We start from the raw sequence: 13,070 nt of genomic DNA, 5'->3' as shown, positions 1-13,070 counted from the left end.
GACGGAGGGATGGAGGGATGGTGGGATGGAGGGATGGAGGGATGATGGGATGGAGGAATGGAGGGATGGAGGGATAGTGGGATGGCGGGATGGAGGGATGGCGGGATGGAGGCATGGAGGGATGGTGGGATGGCGGGATGGAGGGATAGTGGGATGGAGGGATGGAGGGATGATGGGATGGAGGGATGGAGGGATAATTGGATGGAGGGATGGAGGATGGAGGGATGTGGGTGAAGGAATGGGGGATGGAGAGATGGAGAAATGGGGATGTTTGGATTGAGGGATGGTGAGATGAGAGAGAGGGATGGAGAGAACGAGGAATGGAGAGATGGAGGGATGGTGGGATGGAGGGATGATAGGATTAAAGGATGGAGGCAGGAAGGAATAGAGGGATGGTGTAATGGGAGGATGGAGGGATGATTGTATGAAGGGATGGCAAGATGTGAGGATGGCCGTAGGGAGGGATGGTAGGATGGGGGATGTAGAGAGAGAGGGATGCAGGGATGTAGGGATAGAGAGATGGGGGATGCAGAAGGGGGCTAAAGGGATGGGAGTATGGTAGGATGGTGGGATGGAGAAATGGAGAGATGAAAGATGAAAGGGTGGAGGGGTGGAGGAGTGAAGGAGTGGTGGATGCTCTTGTTTGGAAGGAGAATCCCCATCTATAGAAAGTTTAGGTAGCTGTTCTTCTATATATTCTTCTGGGGTTCTTTCTCTCTCTTTTTCTATCTCTGTCTCTCTTATTTTAATATGTTTTATTGATTTTTTTTTTTTTTTTTTTTTTTACAGAGAGGAAGGGAGAGAGAGACATAGAAACATTGATGTGAGACAGAGACATTGATCAGCTGCCTTCTGCAGAAACATCGATCAGCTGCCTCCTATACACCCCTTACTGAGGATTGAGCCCACAACCTGGGCTTGTGCCCTGGCCAGTTATTGAACCAGGACCTCTCAGTTCATGGGACAATGCTCAATCCACTGAGCCACACAGGCCGGGGTCTGTCTTCTGTCTCTTTGCTCCACTGGAACTCGCTTCAGCTTCACTGGGCCTCTGTCTCACTGAAAACGTATCCAACAATGTTTGGTTTTGTCTGCGTTTTAACACTTGTCTAAAGTGAAACTCTGCATTGTCATTGAACAAGTTTATTGCATGGTTTGCTACTTCTTTGTCGGAGTGATATTTCTCAGTAAAATTGCATTTCTCCCCATTTCCCCAGCATTGCCTTGATTAGCAAAGTAAGAGCATCTTACCTTCCATGGTCCTCTGAAGAGAGCTCCTCAGCGGCCATCTGTGCTCCCTCTGAAGGTCTTGGGGTTCCTCGGTGGTCAGCTCAGTGATCCACCAACTCCTCCACATCATCCTTATCGACCTCCAAGCCGTGTACTTGCCCAGAGACACAGTACCCTCCACAACAGACAAGCCCTGAAAGTCCTTTTCAGCAACAGACTCAGGCCCTATAGAAGGCACCATCCTGAAGAACCTTTGTTTCTTCCTTTTATCATTTATATATCATTTACCTTTGCAAATGGATAATACTAAAGATGTTTTGAAAACAGTTAAAAGGTATCCACTAAAAACCACCCCCAATGCAATCATCCACTAGAGGAAAACAATGCCGATGTTCTGTGAGTGTGAACCTTTCAGAGGTATACAGGGAGTATTTGGGAAGAACCAGGTGGTAGAGAGCAAAGCCCATGTCCAGAGTTTCCACTCCATGTTGGAGCTGGGTCCAGTACAGCATGGGCTAGTTGTAGTCCATCAGTCCATTGTGTGTGTGTGTTGGGGGCAGGGGGAAGGTGTCTGCATGGCCATGAGCCGTGTGGGCAAATGCAGGAGCATAAGAGTCCACAAGCCAGGAGCGTGAACCAAGAGAAAAGAGCACAAACTCCTTTGTTTTGGAGCTTAAGTATCTCAAATCTTCCTGTGCTTGCAGTGGCCACACCTACTCTGGCCAATGACCTGTTCCCAGGTGTGACTCACAGGCAAGTGCCTTCCCTATGTCCCCCAGACTTTACTGGGCATGTGTCTATTCTCCCTCTTCTAGTCCCACCCGCCAGCAATCTGTGAAAAATATACAGGTGGCTCCCTGGAGTGTTGAACTACAGTTTCCTGGGAAAATTAAATGAGTGACATGCCCATAATATTTGGCCTTCCCTTTGCTCCTTTCCCATTATTAATAACTAGGTTAATTAAAACAGTATAGAGATTGTGTTAAAATTTGCAACCTCCGCCACCCCCTATGAAAGAACTCATTGTCAAAGATTCCAAAATGGCAGCAGAGTGAATGGAAGCTACACAGACTGTCTCCCAGGACCTATCTGGAATTACAACTAAAACACAGACAAATCGACAGGAAAAAGCAACAGAAAAGCAGCTTGTGAGGACCATATAAGGGACACTGACTCGATCCTGGTAGGATTGCGAAGGCGCGAGATGGGTGCTGGAAGCTCGGCAGCGGCCTTAGCTGGGAGCAGCGCCCTCAGGTTGAACTCCCAAGCGACTCCACAGCACAGAGCTGGGACAGAGGCTAAAATAGCCACAGCCACTCACCTTGGGCCCTAGCAGATGGAGGGCAGACTGGACTGGAACTGTGTGGAGACACTCAGGATTTGGAGGGCACTCAGAGCTTTTGCTGGGTTGCAGCCACAAAGGACGGTGGCCATATTGCTTCTTCCCAGGGCTTCCCAGGGCAGCATCCACTCCCTCAGAGATCCAACCCCACCCTGTGGCCATTGAAATGCTTATTGAGGCTCATTAACAACCAGCATCTGCGCCATCCTTGGAAAATCCCCTTACGCTGAGCACCTGAGGGAGTTTTTCAATCAACTAACAACTCAAAACTCTTCAAGTAACCTGGACTGCTAGCCTCCAGGCAAAAAGCTAGAGGATAACAGTACCGTTCCTGGGCTAGCAACTCTAACCAGGAAAGTAAGACTTGACAGTGGTGTTTAACGTGGGTCCTCCCTCGCTCATCTAAACCCAGGAGAGGGAGCCACAAAGAGCAGAACACCAACACCCACAGGGAAAACTTGGCAGGCCCCAAAGCCCACTGTGATACCAAAAATGGTGAAACACAGAAACAAAAGCCAAACGAAAGAACAAAAGACCTCCAGCAAAGATGATATCAATGTGGAGCAGTTAGGCAAGTTAACAGAGCTAGAATTCAGAGAAAGGAAATAGTAAAGATTAGAGCAGAAGTAAATGACATAGAGACCAAAAAAACAATTCAAAGGATCAATGAAACAAAGAGCTGGATTTTCGAAGAGATCAGCAAGACTCACCAAGAAACAAAGAGAGAGAACCCAAATGCACAAAATCAGAAATGAAAGAGGAGAAGTAACAACTGACACCACAGAAATACAAAAGATCATTAACAGCTACTATGAACAATTATATGGCAACAAATTCGAAAATCTAAGCAAAATGGCAAATTTCTACAAACACACAGTCTCCCAAAACTGGGCCAGGAAGAGATAGAAAACTTGAACAGACCAATAACAACTAAGGAAATTGAAGAGGTAATCAAGACTCTCCCAGCAAACAAAAGCCCAGGCCCAGATGGCTTCACAGGGGAGATTTACCGAACATTCAAAGAACTAACGCCCATTCTCCTCAAACTATTTCAAAAAATTCCAGAGGAAGGAAGACTTCCAAACTCGTTTTATGAGGCCAGCATAATTCTAATTCCAAAACCAGAAAAAGACACTACAAAGAAAAAAAAACTACAGGCCAATATCCCTGATGAACATAGACGCCAAAATCCTGAACAAAATACTAGCAAATCGGATCCAGTAATACATCAAAAAAACTATTCACCATGACCAAGTGGGATTCATCCCAGGGATACAAGGCTGGTACAATATTCGCAAATCAATAAATGTGATACACCACATAAACAAAATGAAGAATAAAAACCACATGATCATATCAATAGATGCTGAAAAAGCATTTGACAAAATCCAGCACCCACTTCTGATAAAAATACTCAGCAAACTGGGAATAAAGCTATCATATCTCGACATAATAAAGGCCATATATAAAAGATCTACAGCCAACATCATACTCAATGGGCAGAAACTAACAACAGTTCCCTTAAGAACAGGAACAAGACAGGGATGCCCACTTCTGCCACTCTTATTTAACATTGTACTAGAAGTCTTAGCCACAGCAATCATAGAGGAAGAAAAAATAAAAGGAATCCAATTTAGAAAGGAGGAAGTGAAACTGTCATTATTTGCAGATGACATGATATTATACATAGAAAACCCTAAAGACGCCATCAAAAATCTACTAGACTTAAATGAATTTGGCAAAGTAGCAGGATACAAACTGAACGTCAAGAAATCGATGACATTCTTATACACCAATGATGAACTCACAGAAAGAGAAACTAAGAAAACAATCCCATTTACCATCGCGGCAAAAAGATAATAATAATAAGATACCTAGGAATAAACTTAACCAAAGAATTAAAGGACCTATTTGCAGAAAACTACAGGACATTGAAAAAAGAAATAGAGGAAGATATAAAAAAGTGGAATCACATACCTTGTGCATGGATTGGAAGAATTAACATCATTAAAATGTCCATACTACCCAAAGCAATCTATAGATTCAATGCAATCCCCATCAAAATACCAACGACATATTTCACAGAACTAGAACAAATACTTCAAAAGTTCATATGGAACCAAAAAAGACCCCGAATAGCCACAGCAATCTTGAAAAAGAAGGACAAAGTAGGTGGGATCACAATATCAGATATCAGATTATACTACAAAGCGACAGTAATCAAAACAGCCTGGTACTGGCACAAGAACAGGCATATAGACCAGTGGAACAGAACAGAGAACCCAGAAATGGACCCAAGGCAATATGCTCAATTAATATTTGCCAAAGGTGGCAAGAGCATACAGTGGAGTAAAGACAGCCTCTTTAATAAATGGTGTTGGGAAAATTGGACAGCTACATGCAAAAAAATGAAACTAGACCATCAACTTACACCATACGCAAAATTAAACTCAAAATGGATAAAATACTTAAATGTGACCCGTGAATCCATAAAAATTCTAGAAGAAAATTTCAGACATCATACGCAGCAGAATTTTCACTGATACACCACCTAAGGCAACAGAAACAAAGGAGAAAATGAACACATGGGACTACATCAAACTAAAAAGCTTCTGCACAGCAAAAGAAACAACCATAAAAATGGAAAGGCAACCCACTGTATGGGAGAACATCATTGCCAATGATACATCAGATAAGGGGTTAATTTCCAAAATATAGAGAGTACTCATACAACTCAACAAAAGGAAGACAAAGAACCCAATTTAAAAATGGGCAGAGGAGCTGAATAGACACCTCTCCAAACAGGACATACAAATGGCTAAGAGACATATGAAGAAATGCTCAACATCACTAATCATCAGAGAGATGCAAATTAAAACAACAATGAGGTATCACCTCACACCTGTCAGAATGGCCGCCATTCACAAATCATCAAACAACAAGTGTTGGCGAGGGTGTGGAGAAAAGGGGACTCTAGTACACTGCTGGTGGGAATGCAGACTGGTGCAGCTGCTGTGGAAAACAACATGGTGTTACCTCAAAAAATTAAAAATTGAAGTTCCATTTGACCCAGTGATCCCACTTCTAGGAATATACCCTAAGAAGCCTGAAACACCAATCAGAAAGAATACATGTACCCCCATGTTCATAGGAGAACTATTTACAATAGCTAAGATCTGGAAACAGCCCAAGTGTCCACCAGTAGAAGAATGGATAAAAAAGCAGTGGTACACATACACAATGGAGCACTACGCAGCTGTAAGAAAGAAAGATCTCTTATCCTTTGAGACGACATGAAGGGACCTGGAAAATATTATCCTAAGTGAAACAAGCCTAGGAGAAAAAGACAAATACCACATGATCTCACTTATATATGGAATATAATGAACATAACAGTCTGAGGAATAGGGTAGACCCAGAAACACGGAAGGAGGGTACAGACTGACAACCCTCAGAAGAGGGGGTGGGGGGTGGGGGGACAGATAAAGCACAGAACTTATATGCATGTGTGCATAACCAATGGACATGGACAACAAAGCCGGGGACGGGGTGGGGGGGATGGGGAGGAGGGTGTCAATAGGGTAAAAAAAGGAGAAACATCTGTAACAAAAATAAATTTTTTTAAAATAATAAATAAATAAAAATTTTTAATAAAAAGAAGAACTCATTGTCCCCGGCCCTCCCTCTGTCCCCCCAGCAGTGTGTGTGGGATAGGAAGCCCAGGGAGCCCCCTGACTGTGCCCCTGACTTGTGCTGGTGGGGCAGTGCTTCAGTCAGCGTCACCCTAGACGCACATACTTTCCTGGTGCTCAGCAGCTGGTCCTCCGGCCTAGTCATGGTCACTTGGAAGGGCAGGAGTCCAGGGTCATTTCCTTCCCAAGGAGCTCAGGATGGGAGCCCCAAGGACCCAGACGGCAGGCTGGTTCTGCAGGGCTCCAGGACTGGTCCAGTAACAGTGAACGTACATGGCATGAAGGCAGATCTCAAACTGAACAATCTCAGAATTTCCTGAAAATGATATCTTTACCCCAATGTTCTGGGATGCTTAGGAGGTATAAGTTCCCTCTCACACTAAAAGACTTCTTGTTTGCATCAGACAACCTGATTTCCAAATTCACCAGTTCCCTCTAGAGATGGGACTAGCCAAAGATTGAGCTTCACGTGCCCAGCAAGACCTGGTAAGTGATCTAATAAGGCTCAGTTGTCAGGATGAGGGTATGTCCTGGTTCAAAGAGAAAACAGGCAAAGTTCAGTTGCCTGTGGATATTAGCTGGTCTCTCCAACCTGCGGTGCCCCAGCTCTGCATTCATTTATCCAACAACTAGAGGTTAAGTGATCCCTAGAACTGGCATTGTCCCACCCAGGGGAATACAGCTTTAACAAAGAAAGTCCCCTCCCTTGTGGGACTCACATTCTAGTTGGTTGTGGGAGGAGGAAGAGAGAAGCAAACAATGGTTAAGATAATCAAAACATAGAATAGAGTAGGCTGTGGTAAATGGTACAAAAAATTTAGTAGGTAGCCCTGGCCAGTTTGGCTCAGCGGTTAGAGCGTCGGCCTGCAGTCCAGAGAGACCCGGGTTTGGTTCCCGCTAAGTGCAGTACCTCGGTTGCAGTTTGTCCCCAGCCCTGTTTGGGTCGTGCAGGTAGCAACCACTTGATGTGACCCTTTCACATCGATGTTTCTCTCTCTCTCTCCCTTCCACTCTATCTGAACAAAAACTGGAAAAATGTCCTCGGGTTAGGATAAAAAAAAAAAATTTAGTAGGTAAGAACCAAAATGATTTCAATTTTTTCTCTTTTTAGGGACCGAAAATATCTGGAATGGAATAAATAGAACTATATACTTTTGATAGATTTTGTTTGTTTGTTTCTGAAAGATTTACAATAAAATCCCATCACCACACCTACCTCCCCGGGGACTCTTCATTAGGCCACTGGACGGTCATGTCAGGTTGCTGAGAGGCACAGAAAAGGGTCCTGCTCCCTGTCCTGCCCACACTGACTTGTGAGAAGACGTGGTTTTGCTCGGCTTGCTATCTGGTTTCCTTCACTTTTTGATGCTCAGAGAATCTAAACTACTTTCCCAATGTCTTCAAACTCACTAGTAATGATAAAGAAAATACATGACATTCACAGATTAATAGTCACATTGATAGTTTTCTCCTTCTTTGGATCTACCCAGTTTTTCTCCCTGAGGCTGTTGCCTAGGGTGGTACAGGTTATGCTGAGCAGGAATACATCCTCCTGCAGGGGCACCTTTTCAAGTTCTTTGGTGATCTCCAAACTGATTTAAAGGTCATTTGGTGAAATTTTGACTTAAAGTAATGGATTTTTCAGTTAAAGGTCCACAATTTAAAAAAAAATAAGTTCTGTTTCTTTGCTCAATGTTTTTATTTCTTCATTATGAGCATATTTTACCTTTATCCTTGAGCATAATTATTAAAGCTATACCATAATTCTTAAAATCCTTGTCTACTAATTCTGATATATGTCATCATTTTTCTCTATTGATGTCCTTTTCATCTTGAAAATGGGTCATGTTTCTCTGTTTCTTTATGTGTCTAGTAATTTTGGATTTGGTGCTGAACATTGCCTATAATATGCTACAGCATATCTATTTCTTTGGTGGATGAAGCCAGAAATCAAAAGCAGAGATTCTGGATTTTGTTCTGTCTCTCTGGGGGGTAGTTATTTTGTTTGTTTCAGCAGGCAGTTAACTTGGCCACAGTCAAGCTCGAAACTCTGTCCCCTCTGTGGTTTTCAGAAACTGAGCCTCTTCAGTTCTTTTAGACTGAGATTGAAATGACTCTGTGTGGTTGAGAGCAGCCATAAATTTGGGTAAAGTGTATATACAGAATTTGGGGGTCCCCTTCTCTGGCTTTCTTGAATTTTCTCCATAAAAAAATGTGAAACTCACTCCACGCCACTTATTTCCTTCAAAGGTAGGCTCCCTCCGTTTTCTGACAGCTCTTGGTCACTCGGTAATACCTTCGGTTATTCGTGGAGTTCTTGAGGAGCTCCACCCGTCAGACAGTTGGGCCTATGGAAGATACTACTCCATTACTTAAAGTAAAAGTTCTGTAATTATATTCCTAGTTGTGAATTATTTGATTAATCTTTATATGCATATATGCACCTGCCTATATTCACACTTTAATTCAATTAAAAATATTTCCTTCAAATGCTACTTTATGATAATATGTATTAGGAGTTCCCAGGACGGTGTAGGAGAGCATTTTGGTGCACGGGTCGACCACTGAGCCACACCAGATGGGCTAGGAGAGCATTTTGGATTGTAATCCGTATACAAGCTTCATGCTAAGCTTTGTTCTGCTTCAGAGTGTTTGCACTTGGATTCAGAACAGGTTGACTTTAAAAATCAAAACAAAGGATGAGTATCAAAGAACTGTGGGTTCGCCCAGTTGGAAGTGACCCTCAGGCCCAATCTGCACTGGTGAAGAAGCATGATGACTGAGCCACAGGTTCGGAGTCAGGTGGACCTGCACTCCAACGCGGCTGCCATCTCCCGGCTGGGTGGCACTGGGCAGGCAGTTAGAGTCTCTGCATGTCAATATGCTCACTAGTAAAATGGTGGTAATGATAGTACCTTCCACATAAGGTTTATATTATATGACTTGCTTAATACATGTCACAGTGCCTGGAATATAATCAACATTCAATAAAGTTGAATCAATATTTTTTAGTCATGGAAAATTTCTGAGTCTCAATTTATTCATCTCTATGATGAAAGAAAAAATACCTACCTTGAGGCAATAATATATGTATAAAGGAGGTGATGTTTATGAATTCCTTCCCTTCAGGCAAGAGGTCCTTAAGAAGTAATTATTTCTTCTCTCTTCCCATCGCACTTCCAATCATCATCATCATCATCATCATCATCATCATCTTACGATGTGCCAGGCACTACTCTAAGCAGTCTATATGCATTAACTCCCTTAACTGTCATATCAATCCTGTGAGGTAGGTACTATGATTCCTATTTTCGGGTGAGGAAACGGAAGCACAGCTTCGCAATAACGTTCCCAGAATCTGTGTGACCTAGTAACTGGTGAAACAGGATTTCAGTTCTCCCCATTTGGTATTGGAGTCTCTGTTTTAAAAACAATAACAGCTGCCATTTGAAAAGCACATTCCATATGCTAGGCCATTTTGAGTGTCTTCCAAACCTTATTTTAAGTGGCTCCCCCCACAGGGCAGAGTCCATGCAATACTGGATCTGAAATGCCTGGGGAAGGCATTGGTGAATTCTTACAGCTTGGCCAGAGATAAAACCACACTGATATTTTGTAGTGTCCTAAATTCCAGAGCCAAAGAATTTTTTTCTCCCAGAATAGATAGAGTTGACCAGGTAATATAAAGAGAGTGGAAGTCCCTCCCATCCAGTACCCAGTTTCTCAGCTGGGCAACTCTTTTGGTGGAAGAAGCCAGCAATCAGAAATGAGACGTGTGGCAGGTAGGAAAAAAGTAGAATATTGTCGAAAGACAAGCAGGGCAGACTTCCTTAAAGAAAACCAGCCTCAACTCTTTTTCCTGCCATCCCTAGCCTTTGGGACCTTGGCCACGTTAGCTAATCTCTTCAGCACACTTCTGCAGAGGTAAAACATGACTGACTATATGTCATTGCAGAAGCCAAAAGCCCAAGAGTCATCCTCAATTCCTTTCCTTCTTCATTTCCTCTATCAAAACCATCCAAGTCCTCCTATTGGTACCTCAAAGTGCCATCCCATATCTGCCCACTTTTCTGTCTTCACTGTGTCAAGCTTGTCCAAGTGGCTGTCAAAGTCTAGGCTATGGCTCAGCCTCCTGGCTGCAGCTGTGCCTGCCCCAGAAGAGCCCTTCTCCACAGAACTGCCCGTGAGCTCGCTAAAATACAGATCTCATTGTTTCGTTTCTGAATTACCTACCTTCCCACAGTATTTTGTTCATTTATTTATTTATTTATTTATTTATTTATTTATTTATTTATGTATTTTAATCCTCACCTGAGGATATTTTTTTATTGATTTTTAGAGAGTGTGAAAGGGAGGGAGAAAGGGGAAGAGAGAGAGAGAGAAATAGCAATGTGAGAGAGTCACATCAGTTGGTTGCTTCCCACACATGCCCTGGGACTGGGGATCAAACCTGCAACCCCGGTACATGACCTTGACAGGAAATCAAACCTGCAACCCTTCCATGCACAGGCCAATGCTCTAACCACTGAGCAACTGGCCAGGGCCCATACTACTTTATTTTAAAATTAAGTAAACAAGGGAAATTAGCTACTTAATTGGATCTTGAAGCATGTCTCTTTTCTCTTAAAATCTTCTCAAGACACCTCATTGCCCTTCACACAGAATCCAAATTTCTTACCATGGCAAAAAGTTATCCTGCATGGTCTGCCTCCTGCCTGTGTCTTTGACTCCAGCCTCATCCTCCCTCCCTCCGTGATCCACCACACCATCTCCATCTGTTCCTTGGAAAGCTCACCTCCACCTGTCCTTGCTGCCTCCTGCCAGGTGTGCTTTTCCCGTGGTCTTCGCATGGCTGGGTCCTTCTGCTCCTTCAACCCTCCAATGTCGCGTCCTGAGAGAGGATATCCTTAGTCACCACCCACCGCCCCGTCACACTGTCCTATTACCTTGTTCTGTTTTCTTCTAGGCACCTTCTACCACTTGAGATTCTCTTGTCAGTTTAATTGATGATTTTGTTTGTAGTCTTCTGCCTCCCTGTCATGGGAATATAAACTCCTTGAGAGCAGTAACCTTGTCTGACATGTTCAAAGTTACAGCCATGCCAAGAGGGTGCCCAATAAATACCTGCTGAATGCATGAATGCACCACAGGTTTGTCACAGGCTAAGGAGGGGAATGGATGTGTTCAGGGTGACAGGAGACTTGGCTACACCATCACTCAGAACCAGGCTGATCGAGCCTCTGCTGGATTTTGATGTTACCATCTCCACACAGGATTTCCAGGACTAGTGAGTCAGGGGAAGAGGGTAGAGAACTTGTACCTGCCCTGAAATGTCCTAAACCAGGAGTGACTCGAGTCACTTCCAACTGGGGTTCACTCACCACAGCTGGAGTTCAGTGGCCTCATTCTAACTATGAGAGAAGCTGGGCAACAAAAGAAAAGTGTGCATACAACCTTCAGAGTTCTACTATCTCTACCATCCACCCATTGTTAGGGGGGAGAAGACCGAGGCCCTCAATGTCTCACGACTGGCAACTAGCAAAAGCTAGACTAAACCCAGGTGTCCTGGCCCCGGAGCCTGTCTTCCTGACCCCAGCACTGATGTTACAGTTCCACACGGGAGACCCACTGACATCCAGAGAGCACCCATGGACTTTTCTTCCTGTCCCCATTCTCTTTGCAAAAGTGACTGCTGCTTCTGCTTGAATAACAAAGAGTTTTTTATACTTTGATACTTATGGTGTTTAATTTTTTTTTAATCCTCACCTGAGGATATTTTTCTATTTATCTTCAGATAGAGTGGGAGGGAGGGAGGGAGGGAGGGAGGGAGGGAGGGAGGGAGGGAGGGAGGGAGAGAAACATCAACTGGCTGCCTCCTGCATGACCCCGACCTGGGTCGGGGACAAACTGCAACCAAGTTATGTGCCCTTGGCCTGAACCGAACCTGCGACTCATTGGTTCACAGGCCGACGCTCTAACCTCTGAGCCAACCAGCCAGGGCTGGTGTTTAACTCTTAGGTTACTAGCCCTGCCTTCTCACTCACGCCTCTCGGTGAGATGAAAGCCCTTCCTGAGCTGAAAGGTCATCGCGAGTGACTCAACCAGGAGGACCCTCTCAGAAGCGGGGTTTCCCCTCAGACACAGCAGGGACGTTCTAGGTGTTTCCAGCAGACAGTGATGTTTCTCCCCGGGTTCAGTGGAGCTTGGGAGGTAAAATGCACTGGGAATGTTGGACTAGAATACTGGAGATGCCCCATCCCCCAAAATGGAATGGAGAATGAAGAGTTCTCACTACCTGTGGCAATCCAGGCTTATTCAATGCAACCTCAACGTCAACGCAGCATCCGTGTGCCTGGGCCTTCCAGTGGTCCCCGGGGACACATCTGGTCAACACCACCCCCGCCCCCACTTCTCAGACGAGAAGACCAAGGTTAGAATGGAAAGTGGCCTGCACATGGGCCATCTGATAAGCGGCTGAGCCAGAACTTAAGCTCAAGACCTTGGAATCCCAAAGTCCCTGCATTTTGCTAACACGGCGAACTTTGACTCAGAATCCCAAATGAATGAAACCAGCCAACGCTGATTATGCCAAGCACTGTGCTCTGTGCTCTTCACCTAATCCAAACAGCCACCAAACCGCAGAACACAGGTGTCACTGCTATTATCCCTTTTCACAAACAAGGACACCAAAGCTTAGGGAAAGGTCAGCCAAGGTCAAAGAAATAGTAAATGGCAGAGGTGAGGCTTAAACTCAGCTCTTTCTGCCTCCAGAGCAGTGGCTTTAACTACTGGGCCACACTGCCATT

Source organism: Molossus molossus, unplaced genomic scaffold (genome assembly GCF_014108415.1).
Source record: "Molossus molossus isolate mMolMol1 unplaced genomic scaffold, mMolMol1.p scaffold_m16_p_3, whole genome shotgun sequence".
Classification (NCBI taxonomy): Eukaryota; Metazoa; Chordata; class Mammalia; order Chiroptera; family Molossidae; genus Molossus; species Molossus molossus.
Note: the sequence above shows the minus strand (reverse complement) of the source record.